Source organism: Pongo pygmaeus, chromosome 16 (assembly GCF_028885625.2).
Source record: "Pongo pygmaeus isolate AG05252 chromosome 16, NHGRI_mPonPyg2-v2.0_pri, whole genome shotgun sequence".
NCBI classification, from domain to species: Eukaryota; Metazoa; Chordata; class Mammalia; order Primates; family Hominidae; genus Pongo; species Pongo pygmaeus.
This window is the reverse complement of record NC_072389.2, coordinates 42,087,622-42,104,575: the sequence shown is the minus strand read 5'-3', so window position 1 is coordinate 42,104,575 and position 16,954 is coordinate 42,087,622. Positions and strand designations below refer to the sequence as shown.

The 16,954-nt window shown below is 35.3% G+C and overlaps 1 protein-coding gene across 8 annotated transcripts in view; it reads left to right on the top strand.

Moving 5' to 3' along the window:
* Positions 1-16,954, top strand: part of MEIS2 (Meis homeobox 2) — a 209,144-nt gene that overhangs the window by 132,170 nt on the left and 60,020 nt on the right. The gene's annotated exons all lie outside the window — the stretch shown is intronic.

Genomic DNA, 16,954 nt, shown 5'->3' with positions numbered 1-16,954 from the left:
GGAGGAGAGAAAGAATGGTGAGATTTTGAATATCTGCAAGATGGAAGGTGTTTTGGTGGCAATAATAGAGGAATAAAATGGACAGAGAAGACAATGTGGTTTGGTTAGGATTTCATATTTGTGTTGCAGAGTAGTGGGATATAAATTTGGAAAGATAGTTTGGGATATTGTGAAAGGCCTTAGAATGCAGGCCAAGAATCTGTTTTATTGATGATGTGGAGCCATACCGGTTTTGGGGAGTGTATGAATGATCCATTTGATGTCTTGTGTACTTGCTAGGTGGTGACCGCTGGGGCCAATTTGTAGTCAATTTAGAGACATGAAGATCAGTTAAAGACTTTCTTCCAAATCAGCTTAGTATAAGGAAAATACCTACATTCTGGTGTTCTTGGGGAAAATGCAAAGGACACTGTCCTAATCTATCTTCCCTCTACATGTGTCCCAGCTGAAGATTCTTTTTGCATCCTATCTCACCTTATTCAATTAACATACCCTTTTAAAAAATCACTTTTAAGACCCACCAACAGGAAAATAAGATGCTGAATAACCACACATTGCAAAATATTTATATTTACAAACACTAGTGATATCATGAGCATTTAAAATGTGTTAGGATATCGCTATGTGAGGATGACAGGATTGATGTAGAAAACTCCCATTACGTGACAGAGCAATGGAAACAAGGAATGATTCTGATTTATGACTGTATTTACCCAGTATGAATAAATAAATAGATACTATTTATTATGTGCTTAATTACTATGTGCCAGACACCATGTTAGTACTTACATCCTTTAACGTGACCCACAGGCCCAGGATGTTCTGGCACCAGCTACTTCTCCAGCCCCCATCCTTCCACTGAGCCCCTCTCACTCTGCAGTAGGGCTCTGGGCTCCTTGCCATCCTGCCTCCTAGCTGGCTGTGACTACACTTGTCTATGATCAAATGTCACCTTCTCAAAATGCTCTCCCTGGCTACCCTACATAAAAGAGCAGCATCCCCAGTTATTTTCTATCTCTGTATAGTACCTTGTTTGTCTTCATGAAGTTTGTTACCCCCAGACAGATTCTATATTTTTCATTTAGTGCCTTCACTCCTTGCCAGAATGTAAGTTCCATGAGGTCAGGGATTTTTCTGTCCTGTAACAGTGCCTGGCACTCAATATCCATTTGGTCAATTAATACATGACTTATTTAAACCTCATAAGAACTCTGTGAGGTAGGTACCATTATTTTTCCTATTTTATAAACGAAGAACTCGAGTCCTGGGGTGATTCAGTAGCTCCTTCAAGGTTTTACAGTAAGTAATCTGCAAAACCAAGATTAAAAGCCAGGACTGTCTGATTCCAAAGCCCCTACTTTTAGCCATAATACTCTTCTGGTGATGCTATACTAAGATCATGGTAATTAAAAGTTACTGTAAAATTATTCCTTGAGAATGTGTATGCTTGAGCCATTTCTCTGACATTAATATATATTTATTGAAAACATGATAAATATTTCTATATGTATGAAAAAGTGAACTTACTTCCCCCTTCTCCCCCTAAAAGTGGTGTCTTGTGGAGCTAATAGATGGTGATCTTAAAGAGCGAATTTGCTCATATGGGCCAAATGTTTCCTCCTGCAGAGTGGGCTGCTTCCCAAAGAATTAGCCCTCCTCAAAATGAATTATTAACCCCAGTGTCCTGGCCAAATTCCCACTTGGATAGCCTAGGAACTGTTCAAAACTTGGAATCTATTGAAATTAGCCTGGCTTGATTGCAGTTTCTGCATTAATTGTAATATAATAGAGTTTCTCCAGAGATTTGAGCATATATTATTCTAATGTATACAAGCTCACTTTGTCTCTTAATCTTTTTTAGTTTCTTCTTCCCCTCGTGAGATATGGCCTGAATTTCTTTATAAGTTTTTGTTTTTGTTTTAATTTCCCAGAATGAATGACAGTGAGCTCTTTTTTTCTTGGACTCGTCAAAGCTTTTTCTCACTTGAATGACTAGTTAGTCTCCTGGTCATTATCGCAGTGTGTTGCAGACATTAGCCACAGAAGTTTCTAGATCCCCAACTCTCTTGTGCAACTATAGACTGGGTTAGGGAAAAGTTTACTCCATGAAATTTTCCTAATTGTTTCTTTCAAGTTTCTTCAAGAAGCTTATGTTCTGGTGGGAGACATATAAGTATTTTAAAGTTTAAATTAACTGACCTAATGGTGGAACTATTCAGGACTTCCATATTCATCCTACAATTATTGGCTTTTAATTTCTTTAGGCAATTTTGTTAAATGTTATAGGCCACTTGTGTTGTCCATGAGCAGATATAGTATCACTTACATTCTGGAGGGACAGAGAGGTATGAGTTTAGTTAAATTACTAAATCTTACACAAAACTAAAATACCTTACAAATTCATTGCCTTGCATTGTTTTGATGGCAACTGTAGACCTCATATAATTAATCACATCTTGCCAATATCACATAATTATTTTATCTGTAAGTTGATCTTGCTTGCCTTGAGTTGGTATAATCAGATCTTCTGTGTAATAGATTATATTAGAACGGGTAACATCACCAATGTTTTCATATCCAAAGTTTCTCCCTAATCTATATGAAGAATAAGAATGAAGATTTTGTTAAAAGACAAATAATTATTCCTAGGAAGTAGTTAGCCTCATGGATTTTCAACATAGGGAAAGAAATTGAGAACTCAGAGCTTAAGTTCTTGCATTTAATTCTGCCTGGATCACAAACAAGTAATAAGTCACAAATGCTTCCTGCATTCGGTTCTTTACCTTTATCAAGTGAGATGAGACAATGGATATGAGCCATGTGCACTTAGAACTTCAGCAGCTAATATTAGAAAAATGCTTTGAAAATGACAGATGAAAAGAGCTATAAATGCAATTGCTAATGGATTTATGTGTTCTCTCTCTCTCCTTCCAACCTATTTCTGCCAGTATTTTCCAAAAAATTTCCCAGAGCTCCACCTGAAGTGTGACCTGATGACACCACAGCACATGTGTTTCCTGAGTTGGTTGAGTGTTTCCAAAATGTATCTAAACTTTAAATTCAAATGTTTATCCACTAGGGTATTAAATTATGGAAAGTGTTACTGCGTTGGAATGACAGTCATATACTTCTGCCCAGACTATTATGACAAGTTCTGTGGGGCTTTCTACAGGTTTTTCCCCTTCTTTCTGAATCAGTATGGGCTAATAGAAATATATAATTTGTCATGAAAAAAAATCCAGATTTTAATTAATGTAAATAAGTTGATAGAGAGTATGCTTTTAAATCTGTAACATGTAGAATTTTTCCCTCCCCTTGTCATTAGTCTCCTCCCAACTAGGTGGTTCTTACTACTAATTTGAGAAGGTAAAGACTAATATTTCCCTTGCTTTCCTTGTGCACTCTAAATGAGACATTCCCTGTTTCAGACTCAGGTCAAGCACTGAAGAAATATTCATTCCCTTACAAAATACTTATTGAGCTATACTGCTCTCCTAGACTTTTTCCTAAGAAGCTGGACATACAGCAATGAACGGAACACAGAAGAGAAAATCCAAGTGCTTATTAGTAAATCCACCAGAATGTTTCATTTGGCATTTTTTTGTAAACATCTAGATTTGTTCATAAAAAAATCAGAAAAGCATTAGTCCTTTGGGGAGTATTAATTGTTTTGCAAGAAAGTTATTTATCTTACAACAGGACTCACTTTAGCGAACAGCAAACTCCCTTCATGATTCAACTTATGATATTTCAATTTGCATTTACTTCAGTAAAGCACAGTCTATGTTGAAGTTCCCTTGCTGACAGGTTTTATGCTTACAATAACTTAGGGCTAATAGTCCTTAATGTCCAAAAGAAAGTAATGTCTCCAGAGAGTGTAGTTCTAGGTTCTTCTATAACATCTTTAGCATTCCATTCACTTAAAATGAAAACGGACAATGTGTTCAGGAACTTATGAGAGAGACTTAAAAGAAAGCATAACCAGTCAAATGCCAAAATGCTAATTTCAATCTCTTTCTACATTGCTCCAGTCACCTGACTTGTTAAAGATCTCGCCTGGGATGAGGCAGCTATCCATCAATGTTTGTAGAATTGTACAAATACCACAACAATAAAATGAAGATAAGTTTATTCATTCCTTGTAGTAGTATGTTCCCAGGCCATTTCAAAATTGGCTAGTTAGGTTGGAAAGAAGACGAAGACTTTATAAAATAGTGGTTTATGCATTTCTTCCTTAATTTCCTGTTTGTGCTCTACACTGTATGGAAATTTTACACGTGCAAATACCTGAACTAACAAAATATTTCCTTTAGTTTCTGCCAGGTCAGACTTGGTGCTAAATGGAGGAGAGTTTGTCAGTATAGTTTCCTCATTATCCAGGTCAAATCCAAGTTTCACTCTTTTTTTTTTTTTTTTTTTTTTGAGATGGAGTCTCACACTGTCACCCTGGCTGGAGTGCAGTGGCGCAATCGCGGCTCACTGCAAAGTCTGCCTCCTGGGTTCAAGCGATTCCCCTGCCTCAGCCTCCCTGGTAGCTAGGATTACAGGTGCCCGCCACCATGCCTGGCTAAATTTTTTTTTTGTATTTTTAGTAGAGTTGGGGTTTCACCACGTTGGCCAGGCTGGTCTTGAACTCCTGGCCTCAGGTGATCTTCCCACCTCAGCCTCCCAAAGTGCTGGGATCACAGGCGTGAGCCACAGCACCTGGCCAAGTTTCACTCTTATATGGGGAGCTAGAGTCCTGAGTTGAATGGTGATTTCTATCCACACTTTTGATCTCTTTGAGATAATTTTGGTTCCTCCTATTAATCTCTTGTTAAAAACTATCCTCTCTTACCTCCTGTCAGTAAATGTCTTCATTTAGATAAAGCATAATCAATATTTTCATGGTACATACATACAAATAGTATCTTAGATTTGCTTAATGATTTTCTGCTTAGAGTCTAAAGGCCATTTCTAGCTTATTTCTTGCCATGTGGCAATCCTTAAGTGTTTTGCTAACTTAGAGAATGAAACCCACTCAGCTTCTGTTGCATGAGGTTATATTTCCAATTACTCAAATAAAGGTATTTAAATTAAATATTTTAATGATGTGTATGATTCAGTCAGTAACACATGAGTAGCCAAGATACCTTTAAACTGTACTTCAGGCTACAGTCGGATCTTTACGTCTGCGGGTTCCACATCCGGGGACTCAACCAATTGCATATTGAAAATACTCATTAAAAAAAGACAACAAAAATAACAATGCAACAGTAAAAAATAATGCAAATAAAAAAATGTAGTATAACTATTTACATAGCATTTACATTCTATTAGGAATTATAAGTAATCTAGAGATCATTTAAAGTACACAGGAAGATGTGCATAGGTTATATGCAAATACTACACCATTTTATACTAGGGACTTGAACATCCTCAGATTTTGGTGTCTGAGGGAGTCCTGGAAGCAATCCCCCACAGATACCTTGTTTCAGATGAAAAAGCATCGTACTCTATGCATAACTGGTTAACTCACCTTATTCTGATATATGAATGCCCTTCACATTATGCTGGATATGGGTCAAACTTAAGTTCTTCTGCCAAAGCCACAACATACCAGGTATCAGAAATGCTAGAGAGTTTTGACCATCATTCAGAAAAACATAATTGTTTAACAGCAACCAACAATTCAAACTATTTAACAGGCACCAGCTGTCAGAATGAATGCTCAACTAATCAAAGCAGTTGCTGGCCGTAGTGGTTCATACCAGTTGAATTTAGCTACATTAAAAATTTGTCCTTTTAAGGTTCTGTTTTTGTGGAGACAACCATTTTCAGGGCTTCCTAAATCCTTGTAAGAAATATTTTTATGCAAATACAGAATTATTTATTTCTAAGAATATAAATATATACTACTAATTTCTAATATGCAAATCAGGAGGAATAAGAAATAGCTATTGCTTTCTTTCAAATCTTACTGCTTAAATGGATTAAAAAAACATGGCTGGTGTATACCTTCACATATTTATATTTTAAATATGTCCGCCATTATTTCTCTTTCTTTTGTCCAGTTGATGAATAGAAGCAAATATAGTAGAGAGATGATTAGACTATTTTCTGCTGAGGTCAACTTGTTTACCCAAGCTAAGAAAAGCCTTTTCCGAATATTTTCTGATTTTTTTGTCCAAATTAGGAAAAAAAGGCCACATATTAATATTCAAGTAAACTATAAACATATATCAGCATGTAGCCTTATTTTTTGCCAAGAATACTTTTAATTTTATGTCTGTACTTTCTTTTAGTCCATAAATTTCCAATGTATTTGTATTTACTCAGCATTGCATTCCATTATGGTGGTAAAAGGTTAAATACTATCAAATAGTTTGATATTTTAGTATTTAATCACTTTTGTCTTGAACGAGTGAATGTTTAGTCAGTAGATATCCAGATCATGAAGATATGTATATTTATTTTGGGGGGGGGGTTGGTTATGATGTAGATTAGATGGTTTATGATCTTATAATTACCAGAAAAATATATGTTCATAGGTATGATGAAAAGACATTTTGAAGGTGCTCTATTTACTAATCAGTTGATTTTGTGTATACACAAATTAGAAACTCACAAAGTGATTTTCTTTTATATGCTCAGAAATACTTTATATTTAATGTATTCATGTATTCTAGAGTTTAGGTTAAATAGTAATGGGACACAAAGATAGATAATGTTGTGGCAGTACCTTGCTCTGTCTCCATCTTGATTTAGTTTAACTTTCACTGCAGAGGCTGTTCTAAAAAAAGGGAAGGAAAAACAAATTGATAAGATAAAACTATGGGGAGTTCCAAAACAAATACTGCTAACTGACCTTTTTTGATGGCCTGGGTAAGAGCTTTCTTATTATGGTTGGTTATTATAGTTGATTGCTTCATTTACTAGTACAATGCAGAACTAAACTAAGGTAAACACTTGGGTGATATCTTGTTTTACTTTGTCATATTTTGTGGTAAACTGGTAATGATGCTTCTCATGTATTTTTAAAAGTCAGATAAATTCTGAAACATTTTAAGAATATGAGACTATAATTAAACAGAAAAAATGGCAGATGTTTTGAGCCTGCCTTTCTTAGGGTGTTCGTCTAAGTGTCTAGTTGTATGAAACACTCATTTATATGCAGAAAGAAGCTCTCTGTGTATGTTAGAAAAAGAAAGTAGTTCTGAAACTTTTCAGCCAAGTTCCTAATGCTGTTGTTTTATACCTTAGAGTTTTCTGTCTTGGTGAACTTTGAAAATGAAAGAACTAACTCTTATTAAGGGGTTGTGTTTCCTAGCCCTCCTGATTGAGACTTTCTCCATAATATGGTGCAAGAAATGGTCACTCACTATGAAGGTTCTCCTTTTAACCACTCCTGTCTATCACAAGAAGTCATTAGTTTACAGCTACTTCCTTCTTGTTTTTATAACTTTTTAAGCTTATCATTAACCCCATTCTGTTATCCCATACTCTGAGATGAGCAAAGAAGATACTATCCACAACATTTCCATTGCTTACTCTAGAGATAATAACCTTTTTGAAAAAAAAGATAACCCTCAGCTTCTTTAAACAACCTCTTCCTCTTTAAATCCATGTTAGCTATCTCTTGTCCTACTAGACCTTCAGTGCATTCTTATGGTAAATCAGACGAAATTACTCATAGCATAATCTGTGCAAGTAAAATTGAACGGGACATACTGAAATTATTTATTATAGCTTTTAATGTTGCTTAATAATTCCTTAATATTTGCCCCAGATTTTTTTCACCTAGACTTTTTTTTCATGTTACTAAAGAAATGTTGTAATGGACTAATCACTAATCCTCATTTCCTTCTAACTCAGTCTCATAAGGCACTGTGTCTGGACCTGTTAAGTAGGATTGTTGTCATAAGATTAGATACAAGTATCTCAGTTGTCTAGACATTATATAACTCTCTGCTACATACTTCAGACTCTTGTTTTAAAGCAATCCCTTAGCCTATTTAAAATGAATAAATTAAATGTTAATGAAAAGTCCAATGCATTTATTTCTTTTCCATAGTGTCTCATTGTCACCATCTGGATTTGCCATTTCTTCCCAGTTCTCTACATGTATAAAGTTTTATTCTTGTTTTAAGTAAGAGCTGATTTTCACTATTTCAAGTTTGATGTGGATAAAAAGTTGGTATTTTCTGCCTCTTTGTGTTCCTAAATCTTCCTTCTCATTTGCTATCTGGCTTTTACCTCCACTAACTTCCCTTTCTGTAATTTTAAAATAGTATTTTGGGGATGCAAAGAATTCACTTGTCACCTTTGCAAACTTGACTAGTTCAACACGTATTTATTGGGTACCTCTTAAATGCCAGGCAGTGAACTAGCTTCTGGAAGTAAAGTATGGATAGCCAGTCTCTACTCTCAAGGCACATATGGTCTAAGAGGGAAGAGAGACAAACAGGCAAGCATTTGTAATGCAGTGTGGCAAATGGGGAAAGATAGGGTGGCAAAGAAAGACGTAGGATATGGGTGTTATGTAACTTGCAGGAAAAAAATCTGGATATTGGCATCTATAATTCCTAGGTAGAAATAAGATGTTCCATAAGAGTGTTCTCTGAGATCATGTGTGTGAAATTTCTTTTCACTGGAGAAATCGGGGACATCTTAAAAGAGAGGAAAGCCAGCAAGGTTTGGCCAAGCCATTTTGCCTCCATCAGCCTCAGTTTCGTTAGGCATAAAATAAGAAGTTTGAGTTAGATGACCTCTAATATCCTCTCTAGGTCTAAAACTCTGAATCTGAGTTTTTCTTTTGCAGTTCACTGAAAAATCTAAATAGCCTAAACCTGTTTTGAAATCTATTTCAACAAATGATCCATAGAATAAATAAGTACAAAATTCAATTTTTTGGAAAAGTGGTCTGGCCGTAGAATTGAGTGGCCCCATAAAATATTAATTTGGTCATAGTGTGGAAATGTGAAATGATTGTTAAATGAGTCAAGGCCTTATTTGTGGCTTCTGGCTCATTTAGTAAGATTACCCATTAACCATGTAGGCAGCATAACATGCATGGCCAAGCAGCTCATGGGAGCATCCTAACAAATGTTAAACAAAAATTATCTTTCTCTAGCCTTGGGAATATATTTCTGTTATATTCAAAATAAGATTGTGCTCAGCTTTAAAGTCTCAGTCAATAGGAAAATAATTATATTTGTTATGCTTGAAATTCTCAATCTTATCTGCAACATTTTTGTTGCCTTTTTGGAAGTTTAAAGGTAAAATGAGTGTTGGTAGTATCGGACCATCACTTAATTCCATCACTCCCATTTATATAAACTCACTTGTTTATGTTAGAATACGTATATGTAACATTTCTCCTTGCAAATGTTTTTGTTTCTCCTTATCCTAAGATACTCACCTTTTTTCCTTTTAGTCATTAACTTTGATGTCTTAAAACATTCCTTCTCCGCTTTTCTATTTTATCTACATCTTAATAATAAATTTAATAACTGTTCTTAAAATCTTTGGATGATAATCCATCAGGCTCACTCAGTATTCCTTTAGCTTATCTACAGAAGAGAGTATGCTTTTCTCTTTGCCCTTTTTAATGAGGCCTTCCCACTGTGGCTCTCAGTATCCACCAAACATTTTAATTTCTTAGGATCTGACAATTATTAACATCTCTCAAACCTTTTCTGAATTCTATAGGATGCTATTATTATAATTCAATCTATTTACTTTCATGTAAACTCAAATGGAAGTGAGTCTTCCTGAAATGGTCACTTTCCCCTCCTCCCAAATATACATCTGGCATTAAATTTAAAAAATTACTAATTTGAATGTGAAGCCTGCATTTCCATAACACCAAGCATCTGGATGAAAAGTAAAAAATTCAGAGATGTCTTCAAATATCCAAATATTGTGTTCATAAAACAGTTAAATGATTGTCTCAATCTCTCCATATTTATCTGAGTACTTATGCATCTTATCTGTGGCACAGCCAGTCCTTTCTGTCAGAAAACAGTACCAATTTGAGAACTAATGCATTCAGTAACAAGTATGTATTGAACACTTGTTCTGTAGGAAACACTGAGCTAAGTGCTGTAGAAAGTTCGAAGTTAAATAATTCTTGAACTCTGCCCTCAAATGATTTGCAGTCCAGTGAGGGATGTAACACAGATGCACATGTATACATAAAAGACAATATGAAGTGAATAAAAACACAAGACAGGAGGAAAGAAAGCACTGTGGAAGTTTGTGGGGAGCGACTACTTCTGGCTTGGGAGGGTTTTCCACTGTTTGAATGAACTATGATGGATTAGTAGGGCTTGGACATGCCAGAATCGTGGAAATGGAGGGGAATGTTTTGATCCCACACCATTTGAAGTATACTCTCCTTCAGCAGCCGGGTAAGGGAATTTTACTGAATTCAAATAACCCTAAATTAGCCAGATGATTGCAATAGTTTTTGTATCATTTTGTATTATCACAGCCTTTGGTTGCTGTAAGGTTATTGAGTCTAAATGTGTTTTTCAGGTATTTTGATTAGCAAATTTATATTCATCTCACTTTAGAGTTTCAACTTTACACAAAAAAACATGCTAAAATTTACTCTCTATGGTCATTTTAAGAAACATCGTTAAAATTCCACCTTATCCTTTGCTTTTCGAATTTAGATACAAAATTTTCACACTTCCATATACATTGCATGCTTAAGCCTCTATCTTTCAAAATTTTATGATTTAAAAAATCTATTGGAATCACTACTCTGATAAACTTTTAAAAAATCTTCAATTCTAAAGTTTTTGCTGTTTGACCAGAGTCTGTATTGCCATAGAAATTAAATCAAAATGAATCATTTCTTTTTTATTCTTTTCCTTTTTCTTCTTCCTCCTCCTTTTCCTCCTCATGCTTCTCCTTTTTTTTTTTTTTTTTTTTTTTTAACAATCATTTCTAGCAGGAGGGGAAAAGGGAATAAACTGAAAAAGGTCCACATAATCCAAATCGGGCTGGGTTTATTATTCAGAACTAATTTATTGGCTGAAGTGACTGAAAGGTAAAAGGTGGTTACTTTTAGGTAAAGCTTAATTTAGGTGTAGAAACGATGTTAGGAATATATTTTCTGTATCTGTTGGCTCTGCTTTTGTCTGCATGAGCTTCATTCTCAATCAAGTTCTCTTCATTCAGTGACAATAATAGCCATTACTAACTCCAGGCACACATTTTACTGACTTAGTAACCCCAGTGAAAAAAGAACACTTTTAACAGTTTCGTAACTGACTCCCGTTAACCTAACTTGGGTTCCATCTTTAATGCAAACAGCATGATTATCTGTGTTGACTGGCTAAACTTGAGTCACTTAGCCACCACTGACTACATCCCTAAATTAAAATCAGGGCACTCTTATCAAAAAGAAAGGGGAAGTGGTATTTCAATTAAAAACATTAATGTTAGAGTGGAAAAGTCCTCCACTAAATGTTAGGAGAGCAGGTGGTTATCCCAACTCTTACCACAGCCAATTTATATGACCTGATGTAGATTATTTAAGCCTTGTGAGCCTCGGTTTCCTTATTTACATAAATTAGGTCTCAGATCAAGTTCTGTCCAAAAATCCTTGGACTGTTTTTTTTTTTTTTTTTTTTTTGAGATGGAGTCTTGCTCTGTCACCCAGGCTGAAGTGCAGTGGCATGATCTCGGCTCACTGCAAGCTCCGCCTCCCGGGTTCACGCCATTCTCCTGCCTCAGCCTCCCGAGTAGCTGGGACTACAGGCGCCCGCCACCACGCCTGACTAATTATTTTTTTTTTTTGTATTTTTAGTAGAGACGGGGTTTCACCGTGTTAGCCAGGATGGTCTCGATCTCCTGACCTCGTGATCCGCCACCTCGGCCTCCCAAAGTGCTGGGATTACAGGCGTGAGCCACCGCGCCCAGCCCAAAAACCTTTTGACTCTTAATGTTTTGTGGTTCTGATTTCAAGGGCTAGAGACAAGGATGAGACATCCAGAAAATATAGAAATTTGAATATAGAAACACAAATCAAGAGATACATACTGTTTCATGCAGAAGTGCTTCAGGTAGAAACAGGAGTTAGCTTGGCAGTAGAATAGCAAAGGATTTTTCCTACATCCTGATGTAGTGGCTAGAAGCTCAGACAAACTGAGAGGGATGTGTATATGTTTGTCAGAGAAAGAGAGTCAGAGAGATTCAAAATTAAGCATCATAAACCTTGTCATTACAACCTCTATAGGTGTTTTATATCCCATGTATATCTTTGTTAACCTTCTCTCATTTTACTGTAACAGAGACTGCGTCCCAAGCACAGTCTTGTTTAAAGTAACAAAGCTTGAATGAGAACTTATGTCTAATTTTTTTCATTCTTTCTACAGATATTTAGAGGCACTGAGAAAGAATGGGGGAGAAATACAAAAGTTAAAAATCCCAAGGCTTTACCTTCAGGAAGTTGTACTTAACAGAGATGTAAATAAAGCATGACAATGAAAAGCTAAAAATTGTGAATACCAAGTAAATTGCTATGGGAATTTAGTGGAAAGGTGATTGTCTTCCACTACAAGGATGGGATTGGTTTAAAATATCTTAATTGTTTCTTGCTTTACCTTCAAAATTCATGACAATATACATTCTATTCATAGCATAGGAATTCTTGTTTACAGAATAAAAAGGTATTAAAAAAAGAAAAAGGTATTAAATTAAGGACCATTGAATAAGTTTGGCATTCCAGGAAGATGCGTTTATTTATTCAGGGCTTAAGTCCTTGGCATGTCTGCCTGTACCCTATTTTAGTAAGCACAGTCCTAGATCAATAAGTGATATCTGCCCAATGCATTTGTATTATCCACATTAGGGAAATTACTTAGAGGGTTTCATGAATGAGTGGCATCATCAAAATGAAGGTCACCTGGATTAACTCTATAAAATGTATGCCTTGGAGGGGAGCAAAGAAAAGGAAGTGGTCATCATAATGATCAGTTTCCATGCATAATGATCAGTTTCCACGCATGTACTCAAACTAAGACTCTACCCAACAAGCTACTTGACCATTATCTAAATGATTGTATTACACTATCACAGAAGTAACTTGACAAATTGTGCATTGTTCAGTCAGCACTCATCCAGTCAGCTTTGTAGACCAGCAAGTGAGTCAGACTTACAGGGTAGTAAGGTAACTTAAGAGGCAAAACTGATCTTGGAGATGTCTTGCTTTAAAAAATGTCCATGAAAGAGTTACCACAAAAAAAAAAAAAAAAAAAGAGTTACCACAATGCAAGAGAATATCTCATTGTATAAAAAAGTTAAATGACTATGGTTTCTTAAAGATATGAAGTATATAAATTATAGTTAATTTATATTTAATTTATAATTAATGTATATAATTATATATAATTATAATTAATTATAATTTTAAAATTGATATTATACTTTTAAAATTATTTAAAGCAGTACACACATAGACAATATAGGAGTATATAAACAAAAAGTTTCTACTTGATGCCCTACACAACATGATTCAGTGTATATTTTTCCAGATTTTTTTTGCGCTACAAGCATATATATGTGTATATTTTATTTATTTATTCATCAGAAATAGATGATACATATTGTTCTACAACTTGCTTTTTTTACTCAATAATATATGGGGACAACCTTTTCATGAGGACCTCACATTTTATTTAACTGTCATCCAGTTGGTAGACATTTAGGTTAATTCCAAATTTTTAGCCTTCCAGATACTAGCTTTCTCATTCATTGTACATATCTAATTTATGAGGTGATTCGAGGTATCACTTAAAATTTCAAAACATCAATATAAATTCTTTCAACACAGAATAAAGTTTATGATAAAATCAGTTTCAGTTTGGGTATCATCACAGAGGTTAATCACAAAAGAAGTTGACTATTAGGTGGTTCACCCATAAAAAGTCCCAGTGATGTATTCCAAGGGTATTGTAGATCTATTTCCATGTATTTGACAAACCTAGTTAACCCCAAAAGGAAAATAAAAAAGAAGAAGGCCTAAGGTCTGTATCTTCAATAAAGATAGCTTGCTTTCAAATGAGTCCTTAGAAGAAAGGTAATTACAATACATTTTCTATCTACATAAAGTCATAAACCATACATGTCTTCTTAGCTTTTTGAACAGCTGTCAGTTGATATTCAAAGTTAGAGGATTGTTGTGATTGACTTCTATTCAACAGTGGCTTTAGAATTCTTTCGAGATGTGAAAAAGTTTAACCTATGCTGGCTCTTTCTTGATGAGGCGGAATCCTAATCATTGCTATCAGGTTACAATGATGTGTGCTCTTATGAGTAAGTTGAGCCACCTCTGGGCCACTGGACTAGAGTGGGTTAGCCCCCAACAGTGAACAGACTAAACTATAGCTTTAGTCCAAGAATATGGAAACTGACAACAAATTATTGCTTGTGGTCTACTTCCAGTTTTCAAGTGCAAGCATACCAAAGTTTATTTTAAATTTAAGCCAGTCAGACATTTAGTAATATACATCAAAGAAGAAGTGAAGGCTTCCCATGTTTATTATTTCAGTATGATGTCTGTTCTAATAAAGCAGAAGAATGCATATGATAGACCGTGTAGTAGAAATTCTCTAGTTCCACAGTTTGGCCTTAAATGTATACATATATTTGTAAATTAATCCAAAACACATTGTCATGGTTCCAATTCCTCTGAAAGCTTATTGTTTTCAATCCCCTTTTTAATTTTAGAAATATAGTGGCTGATTGCCAGGGCACTTTGAGATAAACAGTACACCCCATGTATAAAAGGGGCATGGAATCACGAATGTTCAAAAACCACAGACCGTTATTTAAATAAGTTAAAGTTATTATGGTCTTCCCTATTAATTAAAAAAAAAAAACCATCTGTGCAAGGTGAATTTTGGTAAGGTACCAATTTTTTTAATGATTGTGGATGGAATTTGCAACTGCTTTCATAGTGAAAGTACAGCTCAGGGATTCCCAAGATAAAATGCACTGTTTATGTAATTCTGTGGTCATTTGACTAAATTTCTAATAAAACACTGGAAAGAATTATTGTTATTCAATCAGAATTTACAAAATTTACAATCAAACTTGAAGGAATTGGCTCTCCATTAATCTCCCATTTCAACTCTTCTGCTTACATCCTAAACCTTTATTTCATCTAAACCTTCTCTCTCTCTTGCTTAAAAACACATGCGCGCATGCACACACACACACACACACACACAGAGAGAGAGAGAGAGAGAGACAGACAGACTCTACAACCCACATTTTGTCAGAACTGCCTTGGACAAATGCATCACAACAGTGAACAGTGAGCAAGACTAAACACACAAAAAAGATCAAAAACACTGCATAAAGAAACAGCACACTGGAAGACATTACCAGTGCAGATCTAGATACTCTTGTGATGCATCCTTATTTTCATTTTGATTTGTGCTATTTGCAAAATATATTTCTGTTGGGCAAATAACCTATAAACCTAGGCTCTAAAAATCTTGGAGGGGCAAAAAGTCAAAGGGTGCAACTCCCCTGAATTTGGCAGGAAAATACCATAACAGAAAGGATTTTTACATTTTTGACACCACCCCTCCCACCCCAACCAGTGTTTTCAGTCCATTAAAATTTGTACTCCAGGCCTTTTCCAGTTTGAAGCCACACTGGCGTCAGTGATGAGCAATCCTTCTTGTTTGTGCAGTCATTCATTATCTCCATTACCAAAAGGAGAATGGAGGACAATTACATTGTTTGGACAAATCGGAGTGTTAGGAGGAGTATTTGTCATGGTGGCAGAGTGCAGCACCTGACAGGCAACGATTGATGGCCAGGAATGAGTGTGAGTGGCCAAAGCAGCCTCATAGGATGCAAATTACTGACTGTGGATTCCAATTTATCCTGTTCATTTTTCTTGCCCGTGCTGAAGACCATTAGTGGTTTTTGAAGCAGTGAAGGGGTCATTACTAATGTGGGTAGGCTCGAAGCAGGAGGGGGAAAGGAGGGGAAAAGCCTTCTGTAATTACACAGCTTTCAGGAACAGGCTGGAGGCCCTAGCCAAAAAAGTGTCAACACCTCGCAATCAGAAAAATTTATTTTCATTTTATGCTTAACCCATATTAACTCAACATTATCATCTTTCTTTGTTAACATTTGCAGAATATTAAAAGCCTGGCTTCTATATTAATACAAATCTAGTTAACCCCTTTTGCTATACAGGGGATTTTGTTTAACCTAATGGCATTTGGGTTTGCTAATAAGTAATTGTGCACATTTTGGATAATGTGTGCTATTATAGAAGATGAAATACCTGAAGAATAAAATCTTAGATGATTGAAAAACATTCACTCTTTCAAACACTGGAATGATTAGAATATTCTGAATAGAATACTTTGTTGTTCCTAATGTCACCCTCTAATAATGTTGATGGGAAGTATTTATTACAAAAGGCTTTCTACTTTATGAACGACTTTGACATGCTAGATAAAAGTTTACTTTTTTGTTTAAGAAAATCAGTGAATTTAGAGCAGGGACCTACTTAATAGACATATTTCATAATTATGTATACCCAGTACAGTGTCTTTTAGAGTACAGGTATGGGTCTAAAATAACAATCCTTGATTTTAGAATCAGAGAGGAAAGTGGCTTGATAATGGGAGAACTGTTCATTATAGATGTTGGTGAATTTTGATAGGAAGTAAAGAATTAGAAAACACCAAAACCTATGGCTTCATTCTCTTATTGTTGTAGTTGAAGGTAAAATGTAAAATTTCTATATGAAGCATTGCACATAATTGGCTCCTTTTGCTGTGTGGTCATTGGGTGTGACCCTGTTAGAGCAGTAACAGTAACAATGAAAGAATCTTCTGTTGTCCCATAAAGGAGTCAACATAAATATACTGTAAGTAAACTGTGTTCTAATTGAATCAGTTGCCATGGCTTACAAGAATAGTTGTGATTATAT